This window comes from Rattus norvegicus, chromosome 6, assembly GCF_021556685.1.
Source record: "Rattus norvegicus strain SHRSP/BbbUtx chromosome 6, alternate assembly SHRSP_T2T, whole genome shotgun sequence".
NCBI lineage: Eukaryota > Metazoa > Chordata > Mammalia > Rodentia > Muridae > Rattus > Rattus norvegicus.
In genome coordinates this window covers 104,530,856-104,549,967 of record NC_141539.1, presented here as the reverse complement: position 1 = coordinate 104,549,967, position 19,112 = coordinate 104,530,856, and the positions used below count along the sequence as shown (strand labels likewise).

Below are 19,112 nucleotides of genomic sequence, written 5' to 3'. Positions count from 1 at the left end.
AGGAGGAGGAGGAGGAAAACCAATGTTAGAACTAACAATGCGGGCAGAGCACAGAACTTAATGTCACCAAAAGAGCCCGGCCGTCTTTCCCACTGGCGTCTCTCTGGACTCATTCTTCCAGGCTGCACATTTTATAAAAATACGAAGAATGCTATGGAAGACAATTAGCCACGTTATTCACTGGCTATTTCAGGTTGTAACTTCATATTATTTATTTTATTTTAACTTTTCTCAATGAATGAAAAGATACTGAAACTAAATCTCAGTTATTTGCCTTATGAAGGTTTTGTGTACGGTGTATGTGTATCAAATTCATGAAACTTAGAAAAATAGAAGTAAAAATCTTGTTTATCTAGTAAATTCTGCTTATCTCAGTCAAAAGAACCTGGCCAGCTCATGATGAAGTAGGCTAGGGTCAGAGCTGCTGTCTGTCCTGCTGTCCTGCTCCAGGCGACCTGCACACTTCTGCTGTGACAACTCAAAGGCTAAATGCCCGTTCTGACGGTTAGCCAGAGGGAGTTTTCTTTAACTAATCTCTTCGTTCAGTGGGGAACCTGATGAAATGTAGCCTCGTACTGTACTGAAGTTGGCTAATCCCCATGAATGGCTCTGGGAGTTATCCCTCATTAAGCAGCATCAGGGGAAGAAGTTTTTACAGTCAAGTCAAGGTTCCTAGCTTCTCAATCAGCCAGCATGGACTCAGAGCATTCAGCAAAAAGCACACGGGAAGTAAAAATTATTGCTTTTGGAAAATTGGAATTCTCTGTGGAAAGAGAAATTAACTAACCCACTTAAACAAATTAAAAATAGAGAAATAAACTGTGTTGGCATTACACGTTAATACAACAGGAATTTGAAGTTTAATAACTAGTTGGGCCAGAAAAGTCTAAAGTGGCTTTACGAGAATGGAAAGAACATAATGAGATTTGAGTTGACGGAAGTTAAGAATTGAAAAGACAGGAGGGGAGACAGGACAGTGTAAGCAAAGAAACAGCAGGACGGGGAGATTTCTGCATGTGGTCTGAGGGATTTAGACGGACTTTAGTCTACGATAGAGGCAATTAAACAAAGTAGGTGTTTAAAATAAAATTGGTTGAGGGCTAGGATGACGGCTGCATGGTTAAAAGCACTTGTGGATGATGTAGAAAACCCAGATTTGGTTCCTAGCACCTACAAGGTGGTCACGACTGCCCATTAACTCCAGTTCCAGGAAATCAAAGCCCTCTTCGGCTCTTCGTGGGCAGCAGGCACATACGTGGTACACGTACACACATGAACACAAACACTCATAGGCATATGTTTAATAAGTAAATAATCTTCTGAAAAAAACTCAGTTGAGCAAGTGGAGGAAGTCTGGTTTGTGGTTGGGTTTAAATGCCAAGGAGGCAAATCTACACCGGAAGATCAGAACAGTGGAGCATAATCGGTCATCGCAAGGGAGGAAGCAGCACGAGTCTCTTTCCAATGGATGGTTGAAAAAAGAACACACATGTGACAGAAATTAAAAACCAGCAAAGGAGCTATTGAAGCTATGCACGCATGTTTAGCACTGAAAGGCCTCAGACTGAATAAGAGATCGCCCTTACCAGGCAGTCAGCATCTGCTCTCTCAGCTTTATCATGCACGTAAGACAAATAAATGGGTATTTCTGGTCCCCAGAAACAGGGGTAACAAATGTTCCTTGTTTAAGGTTAACTTTTAAGCAATTTGTTACAGCAACAGATAACTAATACAGGCTGAAGCTAGAGAGGGGACCCCAAAAACGACCAGGATGACCAGGAAAGCAGGACAGGACGAAGGATGACCTGCCCTGAAGACAGTGTTTCAGTGGGTTTTATGTAGATCATTCATGCTTCTGCAGGACTGATTCAAAGGCTTTACATCTGTAAATCTTCACCTCTCTCCACACGCAACCCTAACGCGGTCCTCTATCTTAATTATACTGACCTATACGATCCAAAATTCATAATCTTTCATGTTTTCCTTTCCAAGTCATCCTAAACTGGGGGTTAAGATATCAAAAGGCTTTTGAGTGATAACTGCCTAAAGTAACTAGGTAGTTGTTTTCAGAAGACTAAACTTAAGAAGCATAAGAAAATGGGTGTTTAAAAATTGACACTTAAAGTGAACATTGAATGCTCAATTTTTTTATTTTATTCAAAGAACAATGAAATTTACATTTTTCAAAATGGTGCCAAACGAATCTACAATTTTGCCACTTTAAATATAAATAGGCCACTACCAATCTTAAGTTGTAATCAGGACAAATTCTTACGTTGAAAATGTTTGTGGGCTTTTACACAAAACAGCTGCCACCCAGGATGACTAAAATAACACAAATTAGATGTAATTGAGTTAAAGGACCACACCAGGTTTGTAATTCAATTTGTCCTATGTGGTTTGGGTTTGGGGTTACCCCCTCCAACAAACCACAGTTTGAAATTTTCATCAAATGAGAAGTACAAAAGAAGATATATAGAAGGCGAATGTTTAGCATGAGTAATTTACATAAAACCCACTTCAGCAATGTGGAGAGTTTTTGTTGTTTGTTGGTTTAGGTCTGGTAGGGGCAAGCATTTGTCTGTTGAAACTCCTTACGGCCAGCTTCTCACTTGCACAACGCATAGTGTCTGTAAGTGTCACTGTGATCTAGTTTCATTAACTTTGCACACTATTTATTTACAAGTATGGAGTAGATTCCAGGCCAGATGCAAAACCACTTCTAGGCTCTAATCCAAAATCTTCAAGGTCATTAATTCTTATGGGTAGAGGCAGAATTTTCACTACTAACACTTCAGTGGCCTCAGGACTGATTGTCTCTTGTTGATAGATACAGCTAATTACATTGTTGTTGTTATGTTGGTTTTTTCCTGTGGGTCTAGTTATCATAGACCTAGCCCTAGACCATTGTCAAACTAAACTGTCTTGAAATTAACCAATCCCTGGCCTTAGGTTGCCCCCAAACAAAGCAATGTTGGCCACTGGGATTTTTAGGGAGAGAGTTAGACTTAGAAATTTAATGTCGCCCTGCATCGTGCCCCTTCCAGTAGAAGTCATGGGTGTTAGGCAAATTTTGAGATAGAGTTTTCCAAATAAGCGGGTTGACCAAGTAGCTCTTAATTTGTAGTGGATAATAACTCCAACCAAAAGTGTCTAATGTGACTATCAAGTTTCATTTCAGACAATTGTATTTAACAACATTTCCCTGAAAAATGAAAACTCACCACAGAAACGAGTATGTATCAGGGCTGAATGCTTTCCTGGCATGCACAAAAGCATCAATTTGCTCCCCAGACACACACACAAGGGGTATGTACCAATTTGAAAGCTAATCAGAAAACAGACTCACCTCATTTGATATTACCTATGAAGTATTTGAATTTTTACATATATTACAGAGTCACTATGTCCTTGGGAAGAAAAATATGAATATTTTTACTAAGACAAACTCTGGTCTCTATTTTTTTTTAACTTTGGCAAATACATACATGAAAAGCAGATAACCTAATAATTTTCTTCTGCATAACATTCCTAAATACCTTAGAGCTGACCTTTCTAAGCCAGCAGTCTTCCAAGCTGTCTTAAACTGCTCAAACCACACCAAAGAAACTTTAGCTTCTTTGGTAGTTCAGAAAATGCTGCCATTAATAATGTCAATTGAGCAGGGAAAATATTTTTAAACATATTTTAACAATATCAGTGCAGATAACAATATCACAGAGACCAAATTTTTATTTCTGAAAGGCTATTCAATCCTTTGCCTGCTGTCTAACAACAACTAAAGTATGTCATGAGCCTTCATAAAAACAAAGATTCAGACATGTTATTGGTTAATTATAGGTATCTCACAAATAAATCACAAATAGTGAGTAAAAATTGGTTAAGATTCTTGTTAGTAGCTAGGACATACATAGGGCATGCAAGCACTCTTAGACGCCTATCGATTCCTTTTATTCCAGACAGGGAAACAGACAGTAGACTTCTTAAAGGTGGATGGGTGCACTATTGGGGCAATATTATCCTATGTCTTAAATCCATTCGAATGAAAGCCAGTTCCACACAGCTTGGTTCCCATAAATTAAATGAATCTCAAATTACACAGCCACTTAACAGATGGAGAAACTGAGGCAAAGCAGAGTGATGAGATTCACCCAAGGCAATACGTTTAAAAAGACGCCACTGTAGTTAGAAAATAAACAGCCCTGCCTTTCCTCTGAGACAGAACGATGCAGTCACAGGACATACAGCAATCACAAGAAAGACCCTCCCAGAAGCAATCTGGAAAATAACAAGAACCAGGCGTTTCAGGATCAGTTCAAACCGAAGCACAGCCCATGTAGCTCTTGCCTCCTGGCCACTCTGCCACACTATTGCCTTTAACAGCAATGTAGTGTAAGCATAAAGCGTCTGGTCCCTTCACATCTGCAAGCAGATACAAAGACGCAACGCAAGTCCCTGGTTGGCTTCTCCAACTGCCTTCCTGCCCACTTAACTGGTGGCTTTCTAAAGAAGAGAAACAAAAAACCAAAACAGTAACTTTTTTTTACCCAATCATACTCTATGAAGAATGCTACTAAATCTATAGACAGAAAGACAATTTCTATTGGCATAAGAAATATATCAAACTGAAGCTGCAAACTAGTCAGACACAAGTTACAGTTTAAGTTCACATGAAACTAATAAGAAAAACAAACAAACAAAAATCCTTCTGACAACATCAGTTCAAAATATCTTGCAGCCAATGAGCCTGATCTGAAACATTGCAGAGAGAATGTAACACTCCTGTATCATAAACATGGCCTCCCCATCTCAGAACCGATTACACTTACAATAAGTTTCAGATGTGTTTATAAATACTTGATTGTGGGACACACAGTTTTAAATTTCAGTGTTTAATAGTTTTATGTGGTAACAGAACAGACCCCAGATGCAGAAAATACACAGCAAAGGCTATGGGACTTCAGGCAATCAAGTGACACTTTTGTTCCCCACATGGACACCAAACATTGAAAGACTCCCTACACTAAATGGGAAAGAGCAACTTGGAAAGAAGAAAATGAAAAAAGAGAAAGAAGAATTTCTTTAAACTGCTGCCTCCAAGAAATTCCAACATTTGTGTACAACTGTCTTTCCTTTATGAGAAAATATACTGGTACTTTTCATTAACAAAATCAGATTTATAACAACAAACAACCAATCGCAAATATTGAAAATGAAATTTAGAAAGAGATTCTGGCAAGATTTCTAACAGAAAACACATTATACTGAGCAAAGAGAAAAGTTTATATGCCTTACTATTCATTTAGAGGATATCTAAATGGCAGAACCCATGAAGGATATTCTATAAAAAAAAATAACCATACAGATATAACTTTATCAAAGGCCAAAAGGCAGGCAGCTAATGTCTATAAAGCAGCAAATGAGTGGGGATGTTAGAGTCGGAAAGAACTAAACATAGCATAGACTAGCCACTACAGTGGCCTGAGACCTCTGCTTTGATGCAGGTTTCCATGAGTGTTCTACCTGACAGAATACACTTGGCCTCCAAGAAGCAAAAAATGTAAGTGGGCAACCCTGAGTACTTATCTTGCTTTCAAGAATAATCTTAAACAACGTAACAACCGACTGCCACTCCCACTCAACTGCATCTTTACTGAGGAGCAGAACACAAAGTGATGGTCTTCATCACTTCAAAGATATACTTGGGTCAGTTAAGAAAAACAATCTTCTACCTGCTACAAGTAAATAGGGTCCTTACAATCTCTGAGAAAGTGAGGGCCTGGCTCCCAACTCTCTGTTCTAGTCTTAAGGTACCTCTAAACAGTGTGACACTCAAACGCATATTAAGTGCAAACCTTTCACAAGTGCTTTCTCACCTGTATGCCTTAGCTTTATATAATAAAAGCGAACTAGAAATCTTATTTAAGTAAGTCAAGAATTTACTGAAAATAGTATTGATGAACATCAAACAACGTGACAGGTTTGCTTGGAACATTCAATGATTATTACTAATGTTCTTCAAGAAAGGGTGGCAACTGAATGGCACAGGTTTCATCAACTCCATTATTTATGTTCACAATTAGTCACAACCTAAATCAACAACCAAAAGGTTTAGTTTAACAAACTGTACTGTTCTCTGAACGTATTCCAATAGCTTCAGTGACTCCAGAGCTGTGAAAGATTACCAAGGTCCTCCTACTTTACAGATTTCAAGCTTGCTTCTTGAATTAATTTGGGAATTTCCGTGCTGACAGAAGCAGTTGAGGAGGGAGAACTCACGACATATGGAGTGGGCAAAGCAGATGTAGACCAAGTCCCAGGTCTGCTCAATTTTCAGCAGCAGCAGTAATGGAGGAGTAGGAGTCGAGCAGAGTTCATATAAGGATGTTCTCTGAACTTAATCCAACAGCGTCTAAGATGGTCTCATTTTTAAGGAAAACATTCTCCCCAAGCCAACGATTATAACTTTCTTCATATTTTAATTACCCTCAAACCTAATGCCTGATTACTGAATTTTCCCTATTTTTACCTTCTAATTGTGCATGTGCAATTACTAAGAAAACCCCAAAGACTCTACTGTGTCAGAAGCTAAAACACAATTTAAAAATTAAAATAAATAAATAAATAAATAACTTGATTAAAGCATCTGCTTGCAGTAACAGGAAATGATATAGTTAAAAATCTAGATTCACAGAAAGTGAGAGCCGGAGTATGTTTTTGTAAAGAATAGCCCTACTGAGGCAGAGTTACATGCCCACATAAGCCTGCTTATCCGTTTGGACATCGTCCCCAAAAGGATGCACAAGAAAAGGTCCTAAGGGATAGAAGCCAAAAGTGGCCCTGATTTCAGTTGGGACGAGACAGGGGCTGTTGTTATGAGGGAGGTAACAGGAGCTTTAGAAATATTCTGAACATGTGTATATGTTAATATACTACTTTTATAAGAAAGCTAACTGTTCATAAGAATAAGATGCAGATACAAAGGAAAAGTTGCCTGGGAGTCCGCATGAGTCTGCATGACTAGGTGTGGGTGTGAGAACGTGCGGGTGTGAGATGAGTCCTCTTCCTCTCTAGGTAAAGACTTCTACTCTCCTTCATTAGGTCTTATTCTAAAGCCAGCATCTTCAGGTCTTTCTTTTTGATGTGTTGTTGTTGCTTTGCTTGGTTGGCTTTGGTTCTTTTGAGACAGGGCACTCACTTGATAGCCCAGGCTAGACTGGAACTCACTCGGGCCCAGAAATCATAACAATCCTCTCACCTCCACCTTCTACTGGGATGATTGGTGTGAGCCACTACACCCAGCTCGTGTGGTTTGGTTTACTTTTTGCTGTTTGTTTGTTTGTTTGTTTGTTTGTTTGTTTGTTTGTTTGCTGGAGATTGAACCCAGGACTTTGGAGTTTTAAAATGCATTAAAGTGAAAACTCCTGGTTCTCATCTCTTCAGTGTCCCTTGAAAAGTGAGATAAGATAGAAGCAGTAGATAGGTGTGGATAGGAGTTTTCTCTTAATTCCTGAACTGAATTACCACCCCAGAAATCCTCCGTGGCTCTCTCCTTTCATCTCAATCTACAAGAATAAGAGCTGCCTCCCTGTTTTCCCAGAAGTCTGAACCCTGCTTGACTACTCTAACTCCTGCCTTGGAGGCTCCATGGTTTGCTTCTTTTTTTGTATCTGTGATTATTTTATTACTGTTGTTTGGTTTTCGTTTTTGAGACAAACATGCTGCATAGCCCAGGCTGGCCTTGTACTCACTTACTAGGTAGATAGTACAGGCTGGCCCCAATTTCAAGGCAGTCTTCCTGCCAAAGCCAAGTGTTGGATTACAGAGAGTATTCCTTCCCAGCTGATAATATTCTTTAGAAATCCTGGCCTCCTTGTTCTTCCAATACTACAGAAATGTATTATTAGTCAGGGCAGAGGACTCTGCATGCATGGAGCAAGCACCAGCGTAACCAAAGACACAAGAAAATGGTGAGATTAGGAAACTAGGAAGAAGCTGGGCACACTAGAGTAAATATGTGTTGGGCACAAGGTAGGGGAGAGGGTAATGGTAGGAAACGAGGCAGGAATAAGCAGGTTAAGCCCACACTATAAAACCACAGCCTGGCAAGTTATCCCTTGGACAGTAGTAGAGACTTATCAAAGGCTTTTAAGCCAAGGAATAAGATTAGATCTGTCTGTAAAGGAAGATATCTGACAGCTGTGTAGAAGACAGATTAGAAAATGGAAAAACTGAGGGTTGAGTGTGTGGCTCAGTGGAGAGAGCACTTACCTAGCAACCATGAGAACCCAGGTTCGATCCTCAGCACTGCATAAAATCACCACTCAGGACATCATGACAAGCCCAAGGCCAGCCTAGGCTACTTGATATGATAGAAAATCATATGATATGGAAAAAATCAATTAGAAAATGGGAAGACTGAAGGTAGATAAGAGGCTCTCCACAGAACAGTCGTGAATGATAAAAATGGGTCTATCCAGGGCAAAGGCCAAGGGAATGGCAAGAACTCTTTCAAAGGCAACTTCTGAGATAGAGGAGACAGGGCTTTGTTGACAGATGGGTAGTGGAAGTTTAGGGAAAATAAGACTCAAGATGAATATACATGAGGTTTATAGCTAAGTCATTAGCTATAATGCGGAAGTCATTAATGAAGCTAGAGAACATGGGCGAGCACTGGTGTTTGAAGTGTGACTGGAAAAATGAGTTTGAGATTTATTCAGCTGTTTGTTGGGACAGCAATTCTTACTCCACTCCCAAAGATAAGGCTCTCGCTTGCTTCATACCCAGTGCAATGTCACCCAGGCTTAAGTCAAGTCTCTAATAATGACAACAATGGTAACCTGGGCCAGGAGGATCAAGACCTGACAATATTAAGATATCTCTTCAGAGTGGCTGTGTAAAAAGAAAATATGAGACAAGACCATTGGTTTCATTTTTATGTCAAATTTCTCTTGCTTTCCAAAATAAGTGTGCACTAACAACAGAGCTTTTGATCAAGAAGATCTGTTGCCAAGAGCAGCGTGTGTAGGCCACAGTGCCTCTCGTTTCTGCGCAGTCCAATAATGGAATCACAACACCTCTTGTCAGGAACCTGTATTAGCACTGGAGATGCTAAAGCCTTCCACACTCAGTGATCAGACATGAGCAGAGCCGTTTCAACAACTTGGGGAGAAAAGGAGCGAGGGGGTGGCAACCTCACTGCTGTTTTATTTTAAAGACCTTGCAGGAGGTATAGAAAAAAAAAAGCACCGTTTGCTCTGCTTAATGCCGTTGTGCAATGTTTTCTGGGGTTTGCCTTGTAGGCATGTTGAAATCATAACTAAATAAATCAGCTCCAGAAATAAAGAAACAATGTTCCCTGCCCCCTCCACTCTGAAGGAGTGATGGCTTCATAGGAGCAGTGGGTGACGCAGCTTTTCCAGGACCACCATACTTGGGAGCAACTCAGTTTTTAACCCTCTGCCAACTGAAACTTCTGTTTTATTTAATCTCAGTAACAACAGTAAATTCCTTCTTCTTTTTCTTTTTTTTTTTTTAACAAGTAATTGTTTTCCTTCTCATCAGAATCCCATTAACTTTCCTGTCTTGTTTCTGGTGCTTGAAGAAGGTTCAAGAATGGCTAAACAGCTAATCTCTTTGTGATGAAGAAATGCTTATAAATTAAGTGCATTCCTTGATATGGCATTAAGCAAGTGAACCGGGTTACTCTAAGGCTCTCGTCTTCTCTGCCTGCCTCTTAGTTTTCTATTTGCTCATTTATGTGTGTGTGTCTCTGCGTGCACACATGCACAATGACAGGCATGTAGAAGTCGAACAACTCTGCAGTCCGTTCTTGGCCATCCATGTTATTCTGAGGCAGGGTCACTCTTGTTTCTACCTCTGTGTCTTGCACACCAGACTAGTGGCCCACAAGCTCCCAGGAAATTCTTCCATCTGACTCCCATCTTGCTGTGGGAGCCATGGGATTACAGATGTGTCCTACCACATCTAGATTTTATGTGGGTTCTGGGAATCCAAACTCGGGTTGTCAGGTTTACTGACTCGGCAAGTGCTTTTTAATCAACCAATCCATCTCTCTAACCCCCCTCTGTATTTAAAAGAAAAGCATTTATGTTTACCTTTGGGGAAACAAAAACATAGGAAGTCAGAAGATCTAGGCTCAATTTCATTCACTCCAGTTGGCTGTAGGATGTTAGTTAAGAACTTAATGTTAGAAAAGGACTGTGGTTTTCAAAGACTCCTTTAACTTTAAAATATTGATGCTAATCACTGGAGTTTAGCTCATTGGTAGTGCACTGACTTAACATGCCAAAGAGTCTTGGTTCAATGACTAGCCCACAAGAAAAAAAAAGGGGGGGGGGGGTGAAACTGACCAAAACCTGGTTAAAATTCTCTAATATGCATAGGTTTTGACTGTATTCTATAGGAGGTGCTTCCTCAAGAGTTATAATTTGATTTATTTAGGAGAAAGATGCTACCACTTAGAAGACTGGAAGAAATACTTCACACCCATAAAATACTACGCTGCCAATAAAAATGACAGAGAAAGGAAAGTTGTGGTCAATTTGAAAAGAAATGGAGGTATAAAACTATACACATACAAATTCATTTTTCACCATGGTAAATCACTATAACATTTTTATTAAAATGCCCTTATTACAAATACTCAAACAATATACAAAAGTCCCCCAAAATGCAGCAAATCATCTAAACCTTCATCACTGAAAACATCCAACATTGATTGACTCATCCCAGACAACTATTCACATATGCACAGAGGCAGATGGGAGATCGAGAAATAAATTTATTACTTCTGGGTAAGATCATAGTCACTCTTCTAAAAAAAAATCAATTCTAATTTTACTTGAAATCCACAGAAGCTGGAATAAAGGTGACACATTGAAACTTCTAAGTGACTATTCACAGTAACTGGGAAGGGACAGCAAATAGTCCACGAAGTATAACCAACAAAGCTTAACCTTTCTTATGAAAAAAATAAATATAATAAAGTGCCTGGCATATAGACCTTTAAAATTATTCTAAATATGATTTAACACACACATACATACATGCACACATACAAACACAGCACACAGGTGCCTGCAGATTCTAGGGCATTGAATCTTCTGGAGCTGGAGTTACAAGTGGTTGACAGCCATCTTGTTTGGAAGCTGAGAACCAAACTCCAGTCCTCTTAAACTTGGAGTCATTTCTCTACCCAACTAGCTTTTGTCTTTTTCGCTTTTTTCTAGACTTTCCTTATGGGATCTACAAATATAAGGTAAATGTTAAGGAAAAAAAAAAACCCAAGGGCAATCAGATTGGCTCAGCACATAAGGGCCCCTGCCACCAAGCCTGATGACCTGAGTGTAGTCTCTGGGACTCACATAGTGGAAGGAGAGAACAGACTCCAAGTTGACCTCTAACTTGCACACATCATCATGGCATGCACACAGCCACATACATAAACACACAAATAAATAAAACATAAGAAATAATAAAGCAGCTTCTCCAATAGTGGAAGAGCCAGGCCCTTTCTCATCAAGGATGTATGCTCGTTTTTAAGAAGAAACAGTATTTTCCTCTGTGGCCAGCTGATCGATGCCAAGGCTCAAGCGATCCTCCTGATACAGCCTCCCGTGTGGCTGGGAATGCAGGTGCTCCCCATCCCGTTTGAAAAAGAAAAGACTCTGGTTTTGAAATCCTCATAATAAAAAAAGACTTTGCACAGAGACATTAGAGACTGCCTGGGCTCCAGGCACAATAGACATCTTTCAGTCCCTCCAATAGGCCACGTCTTCACGTCCAGGTGTTTTACATTGCTTTAATCATTCTTTCTACTCCCTCAGCTTAATCCACCCAGCCAAATGTAACCAAGCCAACACTTACTCAACTTTCCCTAGGGGCAAGACTTTGAGTTTTGCTTTTGTACTTCTCAAACCTTTCTAGATTTTCTTTTCCCTTCTATGCTGGTGCTTGCCAGATCCTATTTTATCATCTGTTCCCTTATCTCAATCTCTCAGGGGACTGAATGGAATCTTCCGCCCGACTCTAGCGAAACGTAACACACATGCTAAGTGTCTTAGCTTCTTTTTCTGCTGCGGAAGTAAAATACCCTAAGAAAAGCAACTTAGAGAAGGGTTTTTGCTCACGATTCTCCATGGTGGGGAAATCAAGGCAGGGCAGCTTGAAGCAGTTCTGGTCATATTATGTCTTTAGTCAGAAAAAAACAAAAGAAAAAAAATGGAATGCATGAATGTTACTCCATTTCCTTTCTCAAATTATACAGTCTAGGATGCCAACCAAGGAACGGCGTTACCTACAGTGGGCAGCTCATTAACATAATACAGACAATCCGTAGTTATTAACAGTTCCAACTTTCTTAACTGTGAGATCCTTTAAAATCAAAAACAAGTTACAAACTGTGAAAATATAAAGGCACAAAGTAAACATTCCTATTCCAAAATGGAAGAACCAGGGCATAGCAAGAAAAAAAAAAATCACACCAAAGAAAACCTTGACCCAGCAGGGCAAATACCAAACTGCATAGCTCCTTATCTGGCACCTAGGGCTCATGATGAAATTGGCTGTGCTCCAAAGAGCTCAGGAAACCTCACCCTTTTGGCTCTGCTGCCTAGAGCACATACTGCTTGTTTGAGTTCTTCATATAGACATATGCAGGCTTGATATGACCAAAGCTGCTTCAAGACGCTGCTGCCTTGATTCCTTACCATGAAGAATCATGGACAAAAAAACCCTCTGCCTTTGTGCAAAATGAAGCTTGCCTAGCAGACATCCAGTGGTCCTGGCATCTCCAACATCCTGGGTTCTCCTTTACATCTTAGCCTTCACCGTCACATCTTCATACAACCTCCTCTCAGGACTCTGACACACACTGCCTAGCCTTTCAGCTTGATTCCTTCATTCTTCAAAACCCGTAATATATATATATATATATATCATCTTCCCAAGCTTGCTGCTAGCTGTGGATAGAGCCTGGCCCTTTTGATCACAGATGAACTGGTTTCTGAGCTGACCCCAGTGAAACAACTTCCTAGGCAGTTGCTTGTGAGGAGCAAGGAAATCCTTCAGTTTAGGCTTGCTTCTTTAAAATAAAAATGGATCTTTACAAGATGAAGTCATCAAAGAGTGGGATTTTACCCTCAAGGTGCATTTACTAAAATTTTTCTTTAATAGTACTGATCATTTTAACAATGGCAGCTGCTTTCTTAGTACTGGCCTTAAAATTCTCTCTGCCAAGCAAATTACCCCATTATCTTCAAAAGCAACTTCACTCAAGTTCTCAAGACACAAGCAGAATGAATCAGATTTTTGCCCCAAATATTACACCAAGGGCCCCTAGCACAGCTTCTGATAGTGTTCTTGTTCTCCCTCTGAAACCTCATGACCCAGGCCTCCACTATACACAGTTCTCTCCACATTCTTGTCTTCAAGCTTCCGTTAAAATGGCCCATCATGCTCTGCTTGTAGTACTCCAAGGGCTTTTTTAGCCCCAAGTTCCAAAGCCTTTGACATTCCTCCTGAAAACCAGTTCCAAAAGCAGCATGGTCAGGTTCAACAATGACCCCAGTTCTGATCCCAATTTCTGTCTTAAGTTTCTTCTTCTGTTGCTCTGATAAAAGACCTTGACGAAAACAACTTAAGAAGGAGAGGGTTGTTTTTGCTTTAATTCAAGAGTACAGTTCATCATGAAGGGTAAGTCAAAGCAACAGAACCTTGAAGCCATTGGTCAGATCACATCCACGTTCAGAAGAAAAGAATGATGAGCACACGTTTGAGGCCCAGTCCATTTAAAGTCCAGAATGCCAGCCAGGAAGCGGTGATGCACACAGTCTTCCCGTCTTAATGAACAAAACCCTGATAATGCCCCACAGCGGCCCATCTCACGGGTGACTCTGGTTCTACCAAGTTGACAACACTAGCTACCACAGCAGGCATTTATTTACTGAAGTTTGGGGGATAAATGAATGACAGGCCACTTATATGAGTGACACAATTAAAATATGTTATATACCTCAAGAACACTGTTTGTCTGTGGGGATTTCTGCAAAACTAGTAATATCTAATATTTATGCTGGCTACTTCTCTAATCACTAGTCGCATGCGGTTACTCAACACCTGCAATGTAACCAGTGCGACTGAATTCTTCACAGTATGTAATTTCATTCACTAGTCACACATGGTTAGTGATGAACACATTGAACAGTTTAACTCTAGAGTCTCAGTGGAAATATAAAACATACACAACCTGACTTGATTATATTTTATACATACTGAAATGTAAAGCAGAGCTTACTGATATAATTCACATTTCGTAAGTGAAATTTCTCATAACTGAGTGTGCATGTGCATTCCGAGGGCAGGAACTAGATCTTGCTCATAATCATCTTATGTACAGCAAATGCTTAACATTTTAAAAATAGTTAATATTCAACTAAGCCAAGTGAAGATATTGGTGGCTGAAATTTAAATAATATACCATCTGTTTATTTTCTTCTTGGTTTTAGGGCAAGGGACAAAAACAAAACAAAATTCCAGGAACCAGCAATAAAGGAAAGAAGACAAAGAGGGTGCTCTGCTCTCCGGACTGAGCTTCCTCCACCAAGGCAAGGCCTGACATTTCTACCTTAGCTCTATCTCAGCTCGTGCTGGTTTGTTTGCCGTAATCTGGCTCCCTTTTAACCATCCACGTTTATTCACACGCTGTCCAGTTCACACTCAACTGAACGTCTCGGCCCCCATGAGCAAGTCCTCTCCAAAGATAGATGCCATATCTTAGTCATCTTGTTCTTTCTGTAATACTCAGGACAATGTTCTTTACTAGATGGGATGAGAATAGCTATAGAAACACTGAAGTCACAAAACAGCCGGTGTACTTAAAAGTATTGTAAAAGAGCATCTGATTCAGAAGTCATCGTTTTCCTTTGCTCCTAGAATTCTCAGAGAGTGGCAATCTCCCACCAGTATCTTACAGGCAGCATCCTGAACATTAGAAATGCCGCTATGTCTAGACCTGTTCGGTTTCAGAGCAGTAAGGCACTTCTTCCTCATCCTCCTCTTTGGCTACTTCCCCTGCTTGACCATTTTTCAGAGGAACTCTGTACTTTAACTTCATTACAGGGTTGAATGTCACTTTTCCACCCTGAGGACAGCAATCATACATTCTGTCCTTTAAAAGAAAATTTTGGGCACAGCCAAATGTCAAGACATTGTCTAGGAACAAGCTTAAACCACGGGATATACATTCCATTTCAATAAAATGTTGCTGCTCTTTCTAAATGGTCTCACTTTGTCCAGGTGCATCCTTAGAATGTGTAACAAGACTTACCATCACTTCTCTCACTGTGTCCCTTCATTAATATTACAGATACTCTTCAATCACTCTTCCAGCCACAGGCTTATTACTGTTTGAAATATTACACTCCTGTGTATTTAATATCGACAATGATACTTCAAACTATATTACTACATTTCAGAAGTCTTGGAGTGTTTAATTCCAGTTATCATTTTCTCAACAAATGAAACTTAACAAAAATTTGTACACACAGGTTGAATAAAACGTGGCCATCTAATATGAGGACTCTTAAGACCTTTGTGAAAATACTGGTGTGATGCAAACAATAAATTATTTTTTAAATCTGGAATTAACATGGAAAGAACTGGGCTTCTTTGAAAGCGTGGCTATATTTAATTTCGGCCTTCTTTGTCTTCTTGGAATCTTCTTTGGTACCTAAGGATTAGTTTAGTCACCCACAAAGCATTTGGAAACAGCTACTGCCTTTACAACATTTGTAAGTCACACGGGGTCATTGGTTAAAAGAACACGAGGTGCAAAAAACGTTTCCATATGCTAGAAAATAGCTCCATCCCTTTAATAAGACAAGAGGAAAGTGTTGCTATTTAACAAATGAGCAGAAAGCTATGAAAGACCTGACAATGAGGAACCTCCAGGGTAAACTATAAACAAATCAGAAACCACATGAGCTCACCTCACAAAACAGGAGTATAGATAGCACAACATCAACCATTATTTACAGAAGTTACTGGAGCACTGCTAAAATATGTTCCAAATCCAAGTAAGCCCAAAATATCCCCATAGTAAAGAAGAACTCCTTCTGCCTTACTCATCTGACTGCTGGGTCGTGGGGTCAAGAGCAAACAGACTCTAATTTTCCATTTCTAACTGTGTTGTTATTCCTCCATATCCAAGCCTTGAAATCAGAGGGTATAATCCTCAGTGGAAAATAGATACTATATCAAAAGCTAAAATTAATACTCTTATTTTAATAAATAAACCACTTAATATTCTACAATACCAACCTATCTGCCATAGGAAACAGAAAAGCCCCAAGTCTCTGATTAGCCGATGATGGCACTATTATTACAACCCTCGCCCGACTCCAGAAAGAATGGTATTACATTTCAGTAGATTAGAAATCACATGATTCCAACTGCATAAACAGTAGGAAAATTCGCTATCAAAACAAAAATACTAAAAGTATTCTATAGTTTGTATCTCCAGGCTCTGACTCCATTTGCTAGAGATAGACACCATTTCACTCCATCCACCACATGTCCAGAGTTCACTGCATATTTGTAGAAAATGTGGAACTTCTATGACCAGAGACATTCAAAATGCCTCCAAGTCCCAAGTCAGTCTTGGTTAATCCTCAAACCATGCCAGCTGAATGTGCATTTTCAAACAGGACCGTCTCGATTCGCATTCTGCCATGGCAAGCTGATTTCTCTCGTTGTACATATCCAAGTAGGCTACACAGAACTTTCTTCTAAGACGTGAGAGTCAAGGGTGTTTATTTGGAGCTGGAAAGATCTCACTGGTTAAGAGCACTCACCACTTTTGCAGAGACCCAGGTTCAGTTCCAGCATCTACACGACAGCTCACAAACAGCTATAATTCCAGTTCCAGAGGAACCAGCAGCATCTTCTGGCCTTAGAGGGCACCAGGCACACACATAAAACACATATGCACATACATGCAAAATACCCATATGAAATAAAAATAAACCTTTTTTATTCATAGGTATTTATTTACTTATTTATCTTCAGGTAGATCTCACTATATTGCCCAGACTTGCCCTGAGACCCTGGCCTCATACAATCTTCTTGCAGTAGACTCCCAAGTGCCAGGAAACACAGACCCACATGGCTATACCAGACTCATAAAATACTTGAGAAACACTCTTCGCCAGGGGCAGTGGCACAAACCTGTAACCCTGGCTTCTTGGGAAGCTAATGTGAAAAAGACCACTTGAGCCCATGGGTTCCAGGCCAGTTTAGGAAACACTGTAAAAATTCATGAGGCTTGGAGGGGGTGGCAGCAAGGGTGGGATGAGTTGAAAGAATTCCTTATTGAAAACATAGTGGTCGAGGTGTTGCTCAGTGACAAATCAGTTACCCAGTGCATACAAGGTTCTAGATTTAATACCCAGAGAGAGAGGGGAGAGAAGGGGAAGAGAGAGGAAATGAGGGGGGAGGGGGGAAGAGAGAAGAAAGGAGAGGGGAGAGGAAAGGAGGTAATGAGAGTGGAAGGAAGAAAAGGGGAGGGGTCTTTAAGACCACATATTTTTCAACACACACACACACACACACACACACACACACACACACACACACACACACACACACACGATAATTTGATGTGTATGAGTTTATGTCGAGGCTTTTTCCTCTGAACGTGTAACTGTTGGAAAGCAGAGTGTGGTAAGAGGTTCTAGAACATGTCAGTCGTGTTCTCGTGAATGGACTGATGTATTTTGAGTTAGTTACTACAGAAGCTGAACCCCTTTATTTTCTCTTCACACAAACACAGCTGTCCTTCTGCTTCCTACCATGACAGCTAAAGCTGCCTAAGCCTTCACCAAAAGTCAAACGACACAAGCACAGTGCATCTGGCATTCTAGCCTCCAGAATCAAAGGAAAAATACATTTCCTTTATAAATTACTCCATCTCAGGTATTCTGTTATAACAACAGAGAACATACGAACATAAACACCACAAGTCCAAATAATCTTAAGTTGAATTAAATCTTGTCTCCCGAGTCATTTGCTTCAAACAAAACAACGTCATTCCAAGGAAGATCCTATTTTAACCATCAATTTTAGTGGTTAAATTACTGATTTGACTTTCAGCAAAACTGTTGGATGTAAAATCAACTACTTTTTTTTAAGCTAAAAGGAAGCCAAAGAAAAACACTGAGGAAAATAAAGACTTAACGCAATGCTTTCCTTAGTCATACACTACTGAGGACATATGATCACAAAACAGAGATGTCCCTGTCCTTACTGAGCTTCTAACTAAGCTTCATTGTTAAGAGGTTTATCACAACAAAAGAGACATTTATATTGCCATTCATCCATGAATAAAAGTGACATATCTTATAAGAAACCCCTTTCAGGGGGCTAGAGAGACAGCTCAGTGGTTAAGAGCACTGGTTGCTTGGACAAAGGATTCAAGTTTGAATCCCAGAACCCAAATGGCAGCTCACAAGCATTCTTAAGACCAGTGTGTGGGGGTGGGGGTGGGGGGTGGGGGGGGTGTTGATGCCCCTTCTGGCCACTGAGGTCAATGCAGTCACATGGTGCACAAATATACATGCAGGCAAAATACTCATACACATCAAATAAATATTTAAAAATTAAAATAAAAAAAGAAACTCTATCCAAAACCCTGTAATAAACAAGAGGTTCATCAGACTGAGCATTCCCTTCCTTTACACCTGTGGGCAGTTTTTAATATGTATGTTTGACATCATCCAGTCATGGGAATATACAATGTGGATGTTATGGGTGATGATGATGGGGGTGATGATGATGATGGTGGTGGTGGTGATGATGATGTGGTGGTAGTGATAATGATGACGACAACTATGACGACGACAGCAACACTAACTGCTTAAAAAGCAGTAAAACTCCTGATATGGCACTATTTAGAGTTATTTAAGATATTTGAACTTCCTGTCCCATCTTCTCCTCACCAAAACCCTATTTGATTGACACTATTACTCTGTGTGACAAGGGTAGAATTGAAATGTCACTGGGTTTCTTTGCTTGTTTGTTTGTCTAGGACCATG

At 40.0% G+C, this 19,112-nt stretch overlaps 1 protein-coding gene and 1 long non-coding RNA gene across 15 annotated transcripts in view; one reads left to right on the top strand and one right to left on the bottom strand.

Moving 5' to 3' along the window:
* Positions 1-19,112, bottom strand: part of Rad51b (RAD51 paralog B) — a 536,958-nt gene that overhangs the window by 443,032 nt on the left and 74,814 nt on the right.
* Positions 37-15,305, top strand: LOC148005337 (uncharacterized). The gene is made up of 3 exons (XR_015623162.1): positions 37-193; positions 10,465-10,581; positions 14,529-15,305. It is a non-coding gene; the product is annotated as an uncharacterized LOC148005337 (long non-coding RNA).